The 16,101-nt window shown below is 46.4% G+C and overlaps 1 pseudogene across 1 annotated transcript; it reads right to left on the reverse strand.

The window, feature by feature from the left end:
- Window positions 1-7,623: 7,623 nt before the first annotated feature.
- Window positions 7,624-14,859, reverse strand: LOC117720359 (calcineurin B homologous protein 3 pseudogene; annotated as a pseudogene). Its single transcript, XR_013108742.1, has 2 exons — window positions 14,066-14,859; window positions 7,624-9,655 (listed from the first exon to the last, which is right to left on the reverse strand). The product of XR_013108742.1 is annotated as a calcineurin B homologous protein 3 pseudogene (transcript).
- Window positions 14,860-16,101: the final 1,242 nt, after the last annotated feature.

Below are 16,101 nucleotides of genomic sequence, written 5' to 3' on the forward strand. Positions count from 1 at the left end.
CCCCTACAATATAACTCACATATATCGTGCACTCTCACACACACACACATGCATCACCCCTATATACACACTCACACACATTTAAACACACACATCTCACACATACACTGATACACTCACATACAAACACACACACTTACACTACACAAAAATGAGACAGAGTAACAGAGTGACTCTCACATGGGAGTTCATTTTACTCTATTTTATAGTAGACATTTCCATAGTGAAAAACAAACTTTAAAAATAAACTATGAATACTGTGATAATTCCTGGGACTTAAAACAGGTCAGGGTCTACAGAGCTGGCTAAGCAGGTAAGAATACTTGCTGCAGAAGACCAAGGTTTGGTTCCCAGCACCCACATGGCAGCTCACAATTACCCCAACTCCAGTCCCAGGGTATCCCATGCCCTCTTCTGAACTCTTCAATACACAGACATACATGTGAGTAAAACACACTCCCACACATCAATCTAAAAATGAAAAAACGAAGCAGGTCAGAGAGGGGTTGGAGACATGGCTCATCAGTTAAGAGCGTATACTGCTCTGGCACAGATGTAAGTTTGTTCCCAACACCCACACTGGGTGCTCACAATCAGCTGAAACTCCAGCTGCAAAGGCTCCAACACCTCCATGGATACTCGCTGTCCACTGACAGGTGTGTCCGTGTGCGTGTGCGTGTGTGTGTGTGTGTGTGTGTGTGTGTGTCTGTCCATGGGTAGGTATGGATATATATGCGCATACCCACAATTTAAAAAATAAAAGTAAATCTTTCAAAAATTAAAAAGTTCTTAAACAATCAGAAAGAGTCGGGAAAAGCAAGGTTGTGGTGGTAAACACTGAAATCCAAAATCCCAGTTCTGAGGTGGGGACTGCACAAAGATCCTCGTGGGTTCTAGAGCAGCCAGGGCTACACATACACACACACACACACTTTTAAAGAAAATGCCACAATATTCTCAGACACAAAGAGCTATACCCACATAAAGGGTGGCGACCATCTACAGTCACATGAACACAGCATATACCAAAAACTATACAAACAAAAATAGTATATGTGGACTCACAAATACCAAAATATCATATACAAACACACTAATGTAAACAGTACTCTAAATACATACTATATATTACATATATTATGTATTATATTTAATATATTTTGTTACATAAAATGTAATATATTGCATATATGTAATGTGTATACTATATATATTTCTAAATATATATGCATATATATGTATATGTGCACATGTGTGTTTTACTTGTACTCTATAATTGATTCTCAAATCAAATAGATATTATAGGTCCTCCTAATTGCACGAGGGTGAACTAAGGCACAGAAAGATTCTTACTCAGAGGCAGAGTGTGAGAAAGGTGAGAGAAGGTGGGCTTGGCATCACAGATCCGAGGAGTTCCCGCAAACTGGGGCAAGTCCAGGTCTTCCTCCGCCGAGCCCCGAAAATTACTAAACTTTCCCCCAAATCAGAAGACAGCAGCCGCCTGTGTCCCGCAACATCAGCAACACTGACTCAGTTCGGTGGCCCGGAAGAGGTCCTCGCCCATCCCGTAACTAAGTCAGGGAAGTCAAGAGAGGTCGTGAGGTCCTCACGTCCACCCGGACTCACTCACCTCCCTTGCAGAAAAGCAGTCGCAGGACTCCAACCTCGGCAGGAGAAATGTCCGGAAACGTCCTCCAGAACTACAACTCCCAGGATTCCTAGAGACAGAAGCCCACTCAAAGTAGCTAAAGAGACAGCTCAGGCGCCCCATTCCTGAGTAGCATTTCCTAAATTCATTGGCTCTGTTTACTAGCCCACCAACAGCCAAATCCCACCAAACACGCGGATTATACTTTAGTTTTTCCCGCGGAGCGTAGGCTCTTTCTCCGCCAGTTTACAATTCTCCTTTGAATTAACAGATGGAAACTGGGCACGGTAGGAACTTAAGTACTTCAGAGGCTGAGGCAAGAGTCCTAGTTACTATTCTGTTTCTGTTAAGAGACACCATGAGCAAGACAACTCCTAAAAAAGAAAGCGTTTAACTGGGGGCTTGTTTATAGTTTTAGAGGGGTTAGTCCATGATCAGTATGACAGAAACCAGACATGCATGGTGCAGAGAAGTAGCTGAGAGCTGTACACCCGATCCATAGGCAACAGGCAGAGAAATGCTGGGACTGGAATGGGCTTTTCTCTCTCAAAGCCCACTCTCACTGATATACTTCCTCCAACAAGGCCACACCTCCCAATCCTAATCCTCACAGTTCCATTCTTTGGAGACTGGCCATTAAAATTCATGATGAGCCTATGGGACCACTCTCCTTCAAACCACCACAGTTACATGTCTCACATGTAACATGAGACATGTCTCAAAAACACAAGAAACACAAGTTAACCAAGTTGTGTCTGAATGAATACTTCAGCACTCAGTCCCAATTTCCCTTTTCTCAGTTTTCTGCTTTACTTGCTATGATACTATTTTTGGTGGTAAGCTTGACTGCATCTGGAATTGGTGAAAACCCAAGGTTGCTGGAGATTTTTCTTTTCTTTTCTCTTTTCTTTTCTCTTCTTTTCTTTTCTCTCTTTCTCTTTCTCCCTCTCTCTCTCTCTCTCTCTCTCTCTCTCTCTCTCTCTCTCTCTCTCTCTCGTTTGTTTGCTTTGTTTTGTTTGTTCTTTGAGACATGATTTTTCTATATAGCCCTGGCTGTCTTGGCACTCACTCTGTAGACCAGGCTGGTCTGGAACTCACAGAGTTCTATCTGACTCTGCCTCCAAATTGTGGAATTAAAGGTGTGTGCTATCACCATCTGGCCAGGACTTTTTTTCTTAATGAAATCATTTGAAGTGTGAAATAAAAATTTTGTTTTTTTTTTGAAGACTCAGTTGTGTCATGTAATGTTTTCTGGAAACTGCCTTATGAGAGGATGTTTTTGCTAAAGCAGACACATGGGAGGATGTTTTGCTGAGAACAGACATGTGGTGTTGTAAGGCCTCCACAAATGGAGGACCTCACCCAAGCCTCAGGAATTCATGGCCACCCATTAACTACAGCGAACTTGATGTAATCAGCAAGAGACATATTTTAATCTGTATACTGAGGTCAAGACCTGTAGCCCACGCAGGGGCAATGGGGTCTGACCCCGGGGCTTTGGAGACAGAGAGAATTTAAAGCCCAAAACCACAACTCAGGGGGGAAACCACAACCCAGGGGGAGTAAGGGAGGGCTATTGGAGAGCACCTGTGGAAAGTCCCAGCCCATTACTCAGTTTGTGACAGGGTACAAGGAACAGGCTATTCTCTAAGAGCCTATACGTAATCAGCCAAGTTCCTGGTATCCAGGGTGCACAGGCATGCTAACTTGAACTCCCAGCTCAAACCCTATTCAATCTATCTTATGGTCAGTTTTTTAGTTCCTGGTACCCATAATGCTTGGTCACGCTGTCCTGAACTCCCAGCTCTGAACTCTTTTTTATTTTGTCTTGTGGATAGCTAGTTTCTTAGGACCCAGAGTGCAGAACAAGCTGATCTGCACTCTTGACTCCATCTGTGGAAGGTTTAAATTTTTTTAACTCTTTCAGTGTTTTTCTGGAAACTGCCTAGAAAAAGGGCATGTGATGTTTTGCTATAGAAGACACTGGAGAGCTGGGCGGTGGTGGCGCACACCTTTAATCCCAGCACTTGGGCGGCAGAGACAGGCGGATTTCTGAGTTCGAGGCCAGCCTGGTCTACAGAGTGAGTTCCAGGACAGCCAGTGCTACACAGAGAAATCCTGTCTCAAAAAACCAAAACAAAAACAAAACAAACAAACAAACAAACAAAAAACAGAAGACACTGGTGAGAACACACGGTGTTTGGAAAGAGTATAAATTTAACCCAGCAGACAATGCTGTGTGGTATTGGTTCACCTTGCCATCCTTTTCTGATCATTGTTTGCCATGACTTCATAGACAGTAATGCCACCAAAGAACTTCTGGTGGTATTCTGGTGGTATTCTTGCTGCTTCCTCCAACTCAGGCTGATTGGCAGGGCCTCGGGGTTTCTTTGGATGGGTCAGCTGTTGCTGATTTTTGTAAATGGTGTTTATGAGTGGATCAAACTGCCGCTGCTGGTTTATGTGAACCAAACTGCTGATATCCTGACAACACAAATTGGATTTGCTCAAAAAAAAATTTTTTTTCTGAGCAGGTCCACATCGGCCTTTGCTCTAGTGACCTTCCCTTTCTGCTACCTCTGGTGGGAGGTGGCTAAACAGGAGGTTAGAACATTTTAAAAACCTTATTAAAGGTAGGTTCTAAAAAAAAAAAAAATCTAACCCTACAGAAATGTAAAGACCAACTTTTTCTTTCTTCCAAGACAGGATTTCTGTGTATAGCTCTGGCCATCCTGGAACTCACTCTGTAGACCAGGCTTCGGCCTCACAGAGATCCACCTGCCTCTGCCTCACTAGTGCTGAGGTTAAAGGATGAGAGCCATGGAGCAGCAGGAAGACCAACTTTTAATTCAAATCTTTTGAGGTGAGAGGAGCCCTTCATCTGGACCACACCCTCTGCTGGCAGCCTATATCAAGAACATGGAGGGAGGAAGCTTATGCTCTTTTTCTTGCCTGCTCTCTCTCTCACTGGCAAGCCTATTCCTTCACTGGCACTGGACCCAACTTCTTCAGGAGTCTAGCATCCTCTGAGACATCCAGCCTTGTGAACCGAACAACAACTGGATTCTTAGAGTTTCTGTTGATAGACAACCATTGTTGGACTAGCCTGACCACAGCCCGTAAAATGCAGAGATTCATTCTTTAAATTTCCTCTTGAGAACCTGACTAATACACACAGTGTTGTGAAAGGAGAAGGAAGTATAAGGGAACGTCGGGCCAGAGAGACGCTTAGCAGTTCAAAGCTCCTGCACCATTGGAGTTTGGGTCCTAATACCCGTGTGGTGGCAGCTCACAACTCCAGCACCAGGAGATCTGCTGCCCCCTTCTGGCCTCTGTGGCACAAGTGGCACACACAGAGAAATACACATGCACATAAGTGAAAGAACATTTTTAAAATGCTCTGTGTGAACTAAGAAACAAACGATGACAGTAATAAATGAGATATTGGAGCTTGACTGAGTACAAATTTTTAAACAAGCCTGCATGGACTCACGCCCAGGAAGATCCTGTGTGGCTGACTGCTCTCAATTCATGGGCCCTGGCCCTGCCATGGTTCTCATCACAGACACTATCCTGAGCTGGCAGCCTGAGCCGCAGCAGCAGAAGCAGCAGTGAGAACACACCATCGCTGCTCGTGACCTCAGACCTAGCCTAGTCAGGAACATGGCGCCCCCGTATCGTATCACAAGACAGATTGGGTGCCGCTGATTTAAATATCTCCATCAACAGGCTGCCATGAGGAGGCGTGGCCCAGATTCTGGGTGGGTCTTCCCTGTACCCGTGGGGTGGCAGTTGTATTTAAAACGGGTCTTCCTGACTCGATCCAGTTGACTAAAAAGCCCATGACTTGGGCTTTGAGTTAATTCCAGACGTAGTCAATCAGACAAGCTAACACAGCCCCCACAGCTTTCTATTGCTATTTCTGTCTAATGCTCTCCCTCCTAAAGCCTCACAGTCCAGCCGTGGCTTTGAGGTCTTCTCATTCTGATAAATTTCATACCTCAGGAGATTATGAATTATGCCTCAGCGATCATATAACTATAAATAAACGTAGTTATTGTTGAGGTCTGGCCCCCGGCATAGCTGTGGCCATTTTGTTCCATACTCGCCAGCTATTTCATATTGTTGCTGTAATATGCCTGCCAGTCATTGACACTGAAAAATAACTTGACTCAGAGCAGGGTCATGCTGGCCATACACTCTGTAATGTTCTGTATGTTATGAGGTTTGTTAATCTTAAGAAATCCTACAATCCTAAGCTTCACTTAGGACCTATCAATTCAAGGTTACTATGAACTGTTAAGACTTAAATGGCTGGAGCCGGGGCCAACCGGGGTAACACTTCCAGCACCGGAGTAGGACTCACTGTGGTTTCTGCAGTTTTAGCCTTTATAAGCTGGTCCTGAGAATGTCCAGTGCCCTGAGAATGTCCAGTACACAGCTCTTATCATGAGCCGTTGCTCTGGTCCATCAGTCTTTAGGTGTGTATTTGATAAACCATCCCTGTCTGACTGAGATCGTGTGTGTGCGTTCGTGTGGTTTGTGGAGTGACTCCTGGACCCCAAAGGTTATTGTGCAGTATATGGTGTTAGTACTAGTAATTAAAACTGAACTAAATGAATCAGAATTTGCCAGATTAGCGAGGTTGCTGGGGTTATCTGGCAAGCTGCCATCCCTGCATGTGCTTGTCAACTTGCTATTCAGTGAATTGTGACATGGAAAGAGACAGGTCTATGTTTCTGGCATAGCACACTCATGACAGGGGGGAGTTTGGAGGGGTGCACCATGTTATTAGGAAAACCATGGCTTCCTTTTGTGTCCCTTAGTCTTGCTAATAATTTTTTTTTTGCTTGCTTGCTAATAAAATAATTTTAAGATGGACTCAGAAGGAAGCTCGGAGGACAGTTTTACTAGAGTCTGAGAAAAAAACTCGGGTAGGGACAATGTGAATCTCAACAATTACCTGGAGATGAGGAAAAGAGAAAGTCACACAGTGTTAGAGTCTGAGAAAGCTGGCAGGAATTTGGCAAGCAGCTTTGTGGTTGGCGGTGGGAGCGTGGGGATGGGGGTACTTCAAAAAAAGCTGAGAAACCTTTAAGGTGTTTGGAAAAGCATGCCCATGCTTCAGCCAGAATTTGGAAGAAAAAGTTGTAAAGAAAAAAAAAAGGAAATGTTGGAATTCAGACTTGGACCAGGGGCTGAGGCGCATATTTTACATATTAAAGCGGACCTGGCCACCAAGTTCTCCCAGTATCCCTCAGTCCCTACTTGGCATACCCCGTCCTTTATCCTGAACTTTCCAGCCGGGGGGCTGAGCTTCTCCCCTAGAGGCTCTGCCCTATATAATCTAGACATTTTGGTCTCTCTCACCACCACCACCCCCTCTCCATTTTCTCACTCCCCAAGTGCACTCACTCTTTGTCTCTTTGTCTTTCTCCTCCCCTCTGTCTCCTTCCCCACGGCGACTTCCTTGGGACCAGTGAACGGCCCGAGAGCCGCCGCTTCCCAATAAACCTGCCTTTATATACTCCCACCCAGCTTGAATCGGCTCATTTCGCCCGGCAGAGAAATAACATCAGCAAAGTATTGCTTTTTTGAGTTAGAGAAGCAGCAGGGCAGCGAGCTGCTGTAATGAGCACTGAGGGGAAGGGCCTCCGGGAAGGAAAATGGTTTTAACGAGAGAGAAATCACCGGGGGCAGGCACGCACACTGTGTAGTTTGGAATGTCACGTCTCTACCCACAGTTACAGGAGGGAGTAGGTTTTCCTTAATGACCTCAACAAAACCCAGATATCTATAATTTCTACGGGACAATTTAAGTCGCAAGGAGACTATTTGATGCTTATTTGTAGTGTTACCAGGGAAACGGGTGGGGAGCAGTCAATAACATCCTAGCTGGCTCATGTCTATCTAGCAACGGGTTTCACCAGCATCGACATTCCCATCCGAGTCAGAAGTCTGTGGAAAGCCTTGCCTGCATTTTTATAGCCACAGCGTTTATTACATCAGTTCTCAAGTGGATTCAAGCCGGTAAAAGTGTCCCTACGTCCCTCACACTTCTGACTTTCCCCAGCAATATGAAATCTCTGACGGGCAAGCGCTAAGTTGACAGTCACTACCCAAAGGCTCCTCACAGTCTTAGCATTCAGAGAGCTTCTAACTTTTAAAGATGGGCTTTTACATCTCACAAGGCTTGAACCTCAACAAAAGGCCTTTCTGTGTTCTTCTGAAAGAGTTAAAAAAAATTTAAACTTTTCATAGATGGAGTCAAAAGTGCAGATCAGCTTGTTCTGTGCTCTGGGTCCTAGGAAACTAGCTATCCACAAGACAAAATAAATAAAAAAAAGAGTTCAGGATAGCGTGACCAAGCGCTATGGGTACCAGGAACTAAAAAACTTGACCATAAGATAGATTGAATAGGGTTTGAGCTGAGAGTTCAAGTTAGTGTGCCTGTGCACCCTGGATACCAGGAGAGTTTGAGTTGGAAGTTCTCAGCGTGCCCGTACATCCTGGATACCAGGAACTTGGCTGATTATGTAGAGGCTCTTAGAGAATAGCCTGTTCCTTGTACCCTGTCACAAACTGAATAATGGGCTGGGACTTTCCACAGGTGCTCTCCAATAGCCCTCCCTTATTCCCCTGGGTTGTGGTTTCCCCCCTGAGTTGTGGTTTTGGGCTTTAAATTCTCTCTGTCTCCAAAGCCCTGGGGTCAGACCCCATTGCCCCTGCGTGGGCTACAGGTCTTGACCTCAGTATACTGATTAAAATATGCCTCTTGCTGATTACATCAAGTTTGGTGTCTTGCAGTTAATGGGTGGCCGTGAATTCCTGAGGCTTGGGTGAGGTCCTGCATTCGTGGGGGCCTTACACTTCCCATGGAAGAGCTTTCGTGAGTGCGGGCTTTCCCTTGTTGAGTGTGAGGACCAGTGAGACTGAAGCCTTCCCGAGTACTTTACACTGCTGTGGTTTCTCACCAGTGCGAGCTCTTCCACACAGAGAGAGACTTGATCCATAATCAAAGGTCTTCCCATGGTCCTTATATTTATAGGGTCTCTCACCCGTATGAAGTAGCTGGCATTACATAGGGCAATAGTCACTACCAAAGCTCCACCCAGTCTTGGCTTTCATAGAGTTCTCACTAGTGTGGACTTTCTGTGGTCTAACAAGTCTCGAACCATAGCTAGAGGCCTTTCCCCATTCCTTACATTCATGCCAGTATGGGTTCTTTCCATGTCTCACAAACTTCACCCACAGTTAAGACCTTCCTTCATTCCTTGAATCCATTTATAGGTTTTCTTGCCGCTGTGAACTACAGGATGTCAGGTGGGTTGATGACTCCAACGGAAAGCCGTCCCCCACAGACTGACAATCGTAAGGTCTCTCGGCCGGCTGGTGTGGGTTTCCCAGTGCTGTGGAAGTCGGCTGTGGAATGGAGCCTCTCCCACATTCTTTAGACTGATGTGGCTCTCACCTGGATGAACTATTTCATGTTTATTTAGCAAGGTTGAGGCCCCACTATGGACTTCCCCACGCTTCTCACATTCCTAAGGTGTTTTCAAATCAATATGAATTTTCTGCTAACCAGATGACAGATGCGACCAAAGGCCTCTCCACACTCTGAGATCCTGAGGCTTCCTTGCCAGTACAATCGCTGACGAGCAATAAGGCCTAGGAGTTCTTAAAGAGCTCTTCCCACGGTCCTTACTTTCAAAGCATGTTTTGCCCAGGAGTTCCCATTTTTTTTGGTACACGTTTTGTGTCCGAGCCACAGCCTTGCACACTCCTTATTCCAGAGGACTTCTCCCCACTGAGGATTCTTTACTGTGAGGTAAGTGTATTCCTTCCTGTCCTCTTCTGGGTCTGCCTTAGCTCTGCCCGTTATTTCTGAAAGTGAGTGTCTCACTGCCAAGGACTTCATTTTCTTTTTTTTTCTTCCCCCCTTGGAATTTAGTTCAAAACTGTTCCTTTCTGAAGATACACCTTTCGTCTTCTATCTTGACTCCAAATCTGTAAAAGGGAGAAAAAAAAATCATTTCCTTCACAAGGAAGAAATATCTAGTGGTAACAGTGAAAACAGACAGAAGACACAGTGACAGCTGAAATTTGTCCCAGTGAAGTCAGTACCAAACTCATTGCTGACAGCGAGGCTCTGCCCTGTTCTACAAACCCAGATCTGCACTCCGGGGGTACACGCCTGCCCGGAGCTGAGTTTCTTACAAAAAAAAAAAAAAAAAAAAAAAAAAGCCACACCTGAGTTAAACACTACAGCTAATTAAACCTTCAATGATTTCGGGAGTTGGGATGTTTGCAAGAGGAACTGGAATGCCCAGAGCCCAATTATCATAGCCAATCTTAGCCTCCTAAATAGCCACTGGTTGCTTAAATCTGTGTGGGACTTGACTTCTTTGGAACTGTTTGGTAAATGCCTTAGGAACATACAAACAGACCGGTAGCTTCCACCAACCTAAAGGTTGACAATCTAATGTCATTTGATAGTATCCGAGGCCTACAGCAGAAATTCCCCTGGCTTACTGACACCTCCACCCCCACCCCTATGGTTCTGCCATTTGAAGTGTCCCAATTTATGCTTTTCATTATTCTGTTACTCTAATGAGTTGATGAAACTGTTATTCTGGATCATGGTGTCTAGCATAAACTGAACATATGTTCCTGAGCTGTGGTCACTCATATTTGACTTCAGAATAAACTCTCTCTTAATTCTCTTTGAGATAAAAGCTGAGGAGAGAGAGAGAGAGAGAGAGAGAGAGAGAGAGAGAGAGAGAGATATTCCAACATTTGAGGGAGGCAGAGGTGGAAGACTGTGAATTTGAGGCTTGTCTGATCTACACAGGAGTTCTAGGCTAGCCTTGGCTACAGAGTAAGGCCTTGTTTCAATAAGGAAGGTTGGGGAGAAACCTTCAATGTTGGTGGTTTTGCTTTTTTTTTTTTTTTTTTTTCATAGTCTGGTAGTCCTACTACCAAGACTCTGAAAAAAAGATGTAGCCAAGGATGTGTTTCTTTTTGAACTTCTGATCCTCCTGCCTCTAATTTCCAAGAGATGGGATTGAGGTAAGCACCATCACACCCATGTAGATTCTGTGATCTTAATGTTCTGATGTGGAGTTTTATACAGGACATATCAGGTGTGCCACAGACTGTGCACACAGCCTTGTAACTGATAACTCCAGTCTGTTCAAGGGGAAAAGCCAGGTGCCCGTGAATCTAAACCTTCACTCGGAGGCCCTGGCCTCAACCTCAGACTGGCCTTGACAGTGTGCCCCTAGGCAAGGACACAGAAATAGCATCCCTTTGTGCCTCCATCATGTCTCGGAGAAAGCCTTGTGCTTTGTGGGCTTTGTGCATCTTTCAAGTTTCCTGTCTTCTGAGCCTCATAAGGCCCCTGGTTCCCTCCATGAGAGAAAATCTCTATTAAGAAGAAGCAGCTACACGAGAGCCCTAGACCATAGAAAGCCTGACTTGGTGTCCCAAGAAACCAAGTCTGGCCACACACTTCCAGAATCAAACACAAAAACGGTGAGAAGCAGAAAACAAATTTACTCAAGACAGCTATCTTGGGAATGCAGAGGGGACCCTATGTTCATAGTGCAGCCATCAGGGAAATGAACATAACCTTTCAGACTGGAACAGTCCGGGTGTGGTGCTGCACGCCTTTAATCCCAGCATGTCAGAGACAGAGGCAGGTGGATCCCTGTTAGATCAAGGCTAGCCTGGTCTACTTAGTTACAGGCTACCCAGGGCTACATACTATGTGGGGTGGGGGGGGGAGATATTGGAACAAGAACCAAGAGGTCCACATAATTAAGTGCTCCGGGTCAAACTGTGGCTTGACTGGTTGTTATTTCTGTTCTGGTTCTGCACCTCTCTGGGCATTCTTGTTGTTTGCAGTGTTTTGGTTCCCACAAGGTGACTGTTTTCCAGTGGCAACATCATCATGGGAGAGTTGTCTAGAAGACTCCACGTTTATGGTAGGTTTAAGAAGGTGACTGGAACAACAGGTCTGCAGAGACCAGCAAGCACAACAGGTCTGCAGAGACCAGCAAGCGCTCACATTAATTTGAAAGGTGCTGGGGATGAGGCAGGAACTTGCCCAGTATACAGGAGGCCTAGGTTCAATTCTCCTAACTGCAAATTTTTAACTAATAAATACAAAATAGGATACAATGATTTTTTTTCCCCATGAGACTCAGGCAGAGTCACATGGGGAAAGCAGGATTCGATTCAGGAGAGAGAGCAAAGGGCACGGGCTCGCCCTCTTCAGGCAGCCACCTAAGCCACTGCGCCACTGATAGCTTGATGGGTTTTTGTTTTGTTTTGTTTTGTTTTGTTTTGTTTTGTTTTGTAACAGAAAGAAAGTAGACTCCCTTGTACCAAGTGCTGTAGCTCTTTCAAGGACTCTTAAAAGAGCCTGGCCAGTTGTGGTGCATACCTTTAACCCCAATACTTGAGAGGCAGAGGCAGGTAGATCTCTGTTGAGTTTGAGGCCAGCCTGGTCTACATGTCGAGTTACAGGCAAACTAATGCTACATAAAGAGAACCTGTCTCAAAAACAAAACAAAGCTAGTGCCTGCATATGAGCTTGGCCTGATAAGTGTAGCTCTCGCCCCTCACTGGAGAAGCTGCAGCAGACAGACCATCACAGGGATCCACCACTGGTCAAAATGCAGGCTACACAGGATCACAGCTGTCCATCTCCAAGTGATACATTTACAACACGACCCCTATACCTAAGCTCAGGGAACATGGCAGAAAAGAGGGCAGAAAGATTGTAAGAACCAGAAGACAAGGACACCTGCTTCAGGATAGTGTCTTTTAGACATGACAGGGAAGCTGCATCCTTGACATCTCAACAGCTTTGCTGTCTGAGCAAGACTGGTCCAGTTCCTCCCATCCTCCACCCCTTAACTCTCAAATCCAAGATGTCTTCTTTATTACTGTTATATATGTCTGTATAAATACAACCAAGTCCACCAGTGTTGATCATATATATGTATCTGAGTCTAAGGCTGACTGATTGGAATTGGGTAACCTATGGGGGTGGGGAGAGAACGGGACCTCATCCTGGAGAATTGATTCTCCTGCTCTCAACGGCCAGTGATTGCTGGTAGCTCTTCACCTGGGGTCGAGGCCCTGTGGATTCTCTCTCATCCACAGCTGATGTGTTGGCACACACCTGTAACTCTAGCTCTTGGAAAGTGGGGATGGGAGTACAAGGTGACCCTCAGCTCTCAAGGTCATCTTAAGCTACGACGTGACACTCAAATGCACTGCCAGTGACACCACTAAGGAAAAATAGCTTACCCCTGAGTTAAAGTCATGGCCGGCTCTACCTTTCCTCCCTAAAGGTGCCCCTGTTAAGTATTTTGTCCAAGCAACGACGAGAGAAGCTGATACAGCTAGGTTTGACAAACTTTTACTTGTAAAAAGCTAGAGTCTTAACTGCTTAAATCTACTCTTTCACCAAGCGAGAGAGCATTATGCCTAACCGCACGCTCACAGCTCGCCCTGGTACTCTCTTTACCGGGTCTGTTCATTGCACACAGTGATGAGTCACGAGAGACAGTTTCAAACACCTGCGCCCTGTACTTTGACCACAGTGGCGCCACCCCTTCCTTCCTATTCCTCCCCCAGTCTCACTTGTGCTTTCCCGTCCTAGGACGTCCTGTATCTGTATAAACATCTTGGATCCACAAATGAGTAGTGTCTGTGTGCCTGGCCTGTTCTGCTTGATCATGAGGGTCTCCAATCACATCTGTGCCACATTTGGTTTTCACAGATGGATAAAATGGACCTCATGTACACCACATTTTATTCATCCATTTGTCTGCAGAGGGATGCTGGGCCTGTGCTGTAAGGTGGCTATACTGGGTAAGGCTGCTCTCTGCAGATGTTTGGCATCTACGTGGTACTCTGGGTGTATACGCAGAAGTGGTATAGCTGGGCCATATGACGGTTCTATATGTTAGGCTTTCTAGAAATCTCTATACTGACTTCCATAGAGGCTGAACAAGTTTGCATCCCTACTAGTCATCATGTGTACACATTTCCTTCCCTTGCGCCCCTGCATTCTGTCCGGCGTTTGTTTTATTGATAGCCATTGTGCCTAGCATGAGATAGAACCCCTGGCGGCTAAGGATGCTTAAGATGGTTTTTTCCTGTTTACTGGTCATTTGTACTTTTACATTTTATTCATTTTATTTATTTATTTGACACAGAGTCTCACTATGTGGGCTCTAGCCTGCCGGGAACTCACTCAGTAGACCAGGCTGGCCTCAAACTCAGAGATCTACCTGCTTCTGCCTCCCGAGTGCTGGGATTCAAGGCAAGCACAGCCACGTCCCACTCTTCTCTTTTGATCATCTTTATTCTCAGAGATAAAAGCTATCAAGTCCCACGTACCCCGTAGCTGCTGCAGGAGTCTGCCAGATTCAACCGGCAGCTTTTCCAGTGGGGGTGCGACAGCCAGCAGGTCACTGGCATAAGGCCATGGCTTCTAGGTTCAGGAAGCTGACTTGCATCTTGACCTCCAATTCGAGGCTCTGCCAGGTCTTGATGAAGTCCTCGAAGGTGATGCCCTCGTACAGCTGGTCCCCCTTCAGCGGCTGGTCCGACGCCCTGGACGCCTCCTTCAAGGCGTCCCGCGCGATGGCGTTGGCGACGGCGCGCACAGTGGCGCTCTCCACTTGCGGGTTCGCCGACAGCAGGTCCACCACCACCCGGCGGTACTCCTGCAGGGTGATGATCCCGTCGCCGTCCTGGTCGTACATGTTGAAGAGGAAACGCATCTTCTCTTTGCGGTACTGCTCCGCCTCCTCCTTGTTGAGTCGGGGCTGCAGTGGCCGGAAATAGGAGACGATGGTCAGGAAGTCCTGGAAGGTGATCTCCTCCGCCAGCCCGCTGGTCCCCTTGCCCAGGTTCCGGTTGTCGAAAAAGGCATGGACGATCCTGGAGCGGATCGGGTTGAACTCCAAGTCCAGGACGTTGTCGAAGCTCTCTGGGCGGAGGGTGGGCTGGTCTCCGCTCAGCAGCCGGAACCTCTGGTGCAGCTGCTTGATCTGGTCCCAGCTGAACCACTTGTTCATGAACACCTCCTGGATGTGCGCCCACCATAAGTCTGTCCTGCTCTCGCGCTCCCACTCCTCCCTGGACGAATGTGAGGCGCCCATGATGCCCGGTGCGCTCTGGACGACTTCAGGCGCTCAGTGGAAGGGCCCGGGCTCCCTGGACGGTCTCACCTTGCTGCCATTCTGATTTATTAGGTCATCAAAGCAACCTCTGTTAGGGCAGGCCCGTCACAATCCCTGAAGGCTTTTTCCTCCCCAAATTCAGTGAAATGAAGCAGATTATAATACATATATGTGTTGTATATTAATATTACACATTATGTATTATAGATTACATATTATGTATTACAGGTTACATATATTATGTATTATATATTTATTATATATTTTATATTATATATGTATATATATATGTATATATATACATATATAATGTAATGTCTGCCAGATTCAACGGGCAGCTTCTCCAGTGGGGGTGCAGCAGCACCCCCACTATATATATATATATATATATATATATATAGAGAGAGAGAGAGAGAGAGAGAGAGAGAACACACACACACACACACACACACACACACACACACACACACACACACACGCTTTGGTTTCCCTAGGGAATTCCTGGGAAAGCATAAAGATGTGTGTCTTTGTCTTACAAAAGATGCTAAAATGGCCAGTGATCCCAGCACTCGGGAGGTAGGGGCAGGAGAACCCATGTGAGTTTGAGGACAACCTGATCCGTACAATTGAGTCATTCAAGGGAAGGATGGAAGGAAGAAAGGGAAGGAGGGAGGGGTGAGGAGAGGAGGGGAGGATGGGGAGAAGAGAGAAAAGGAGACAAGAGGAGGGGAGGGGAGGGGAGGGGAGACAAGAGGAGGGGAGGGGAGGGGAGGGGAGAGGGAGAGGGGGAGAGGGGGAGAGGGGGAGAGGGGGAGAGGGGGAGAGGGGGAGAGGGGGAGAGGGGGAGAGGGGGGAGAGGGGGGGAGAGAGGGGGAGAGAGGGGGAGAGGGAGAGGGAGAGAGAGGGAATCTCACCAAGATGCCAAGTCCTCATTTCCTAAAGGAGCAGCCTCCTTGGAAAAGACTGACACCCAGCTAGCTCACTCCAGTTACTTTATTCAAACAGCATACAAGGTTAACTGGGGCTGGGAAAGGTTCCAACTACCAAAGCTCTCTTGCCCTTGCTTCTCTTGAGAGCAGACAGCCCCCACAAATCCCAGTCCCTTTTCACCATGGCTAGCCATAATCAAAAGGAAGAACTCCAGGTTTGGCAGGAGTGTCTTAGGACCAAGGTTTGTGCGGCTGCAAGCTCTCATGTGGCACCAAGTGCAGACTTTCCAAGGAGCCATCTCTTCAAGGTTCAGTCTCA

The sequence above is a fragment of the Arvicanthis niloticus genome, chromosome 1, assembly GCF_011762505.2.
Source record: "Arvicanthis niloticus isolate mArvNil1 chromosome 1, mArvNil1.pat.X, whole genome shotgun sequence".
Taxonomy (NCBI): Eukaryota; Metazoa; Chordata; class Mammalia; order Rodentia; family Muridae; genus Arvicanthis; species Arvicanthis niloticus.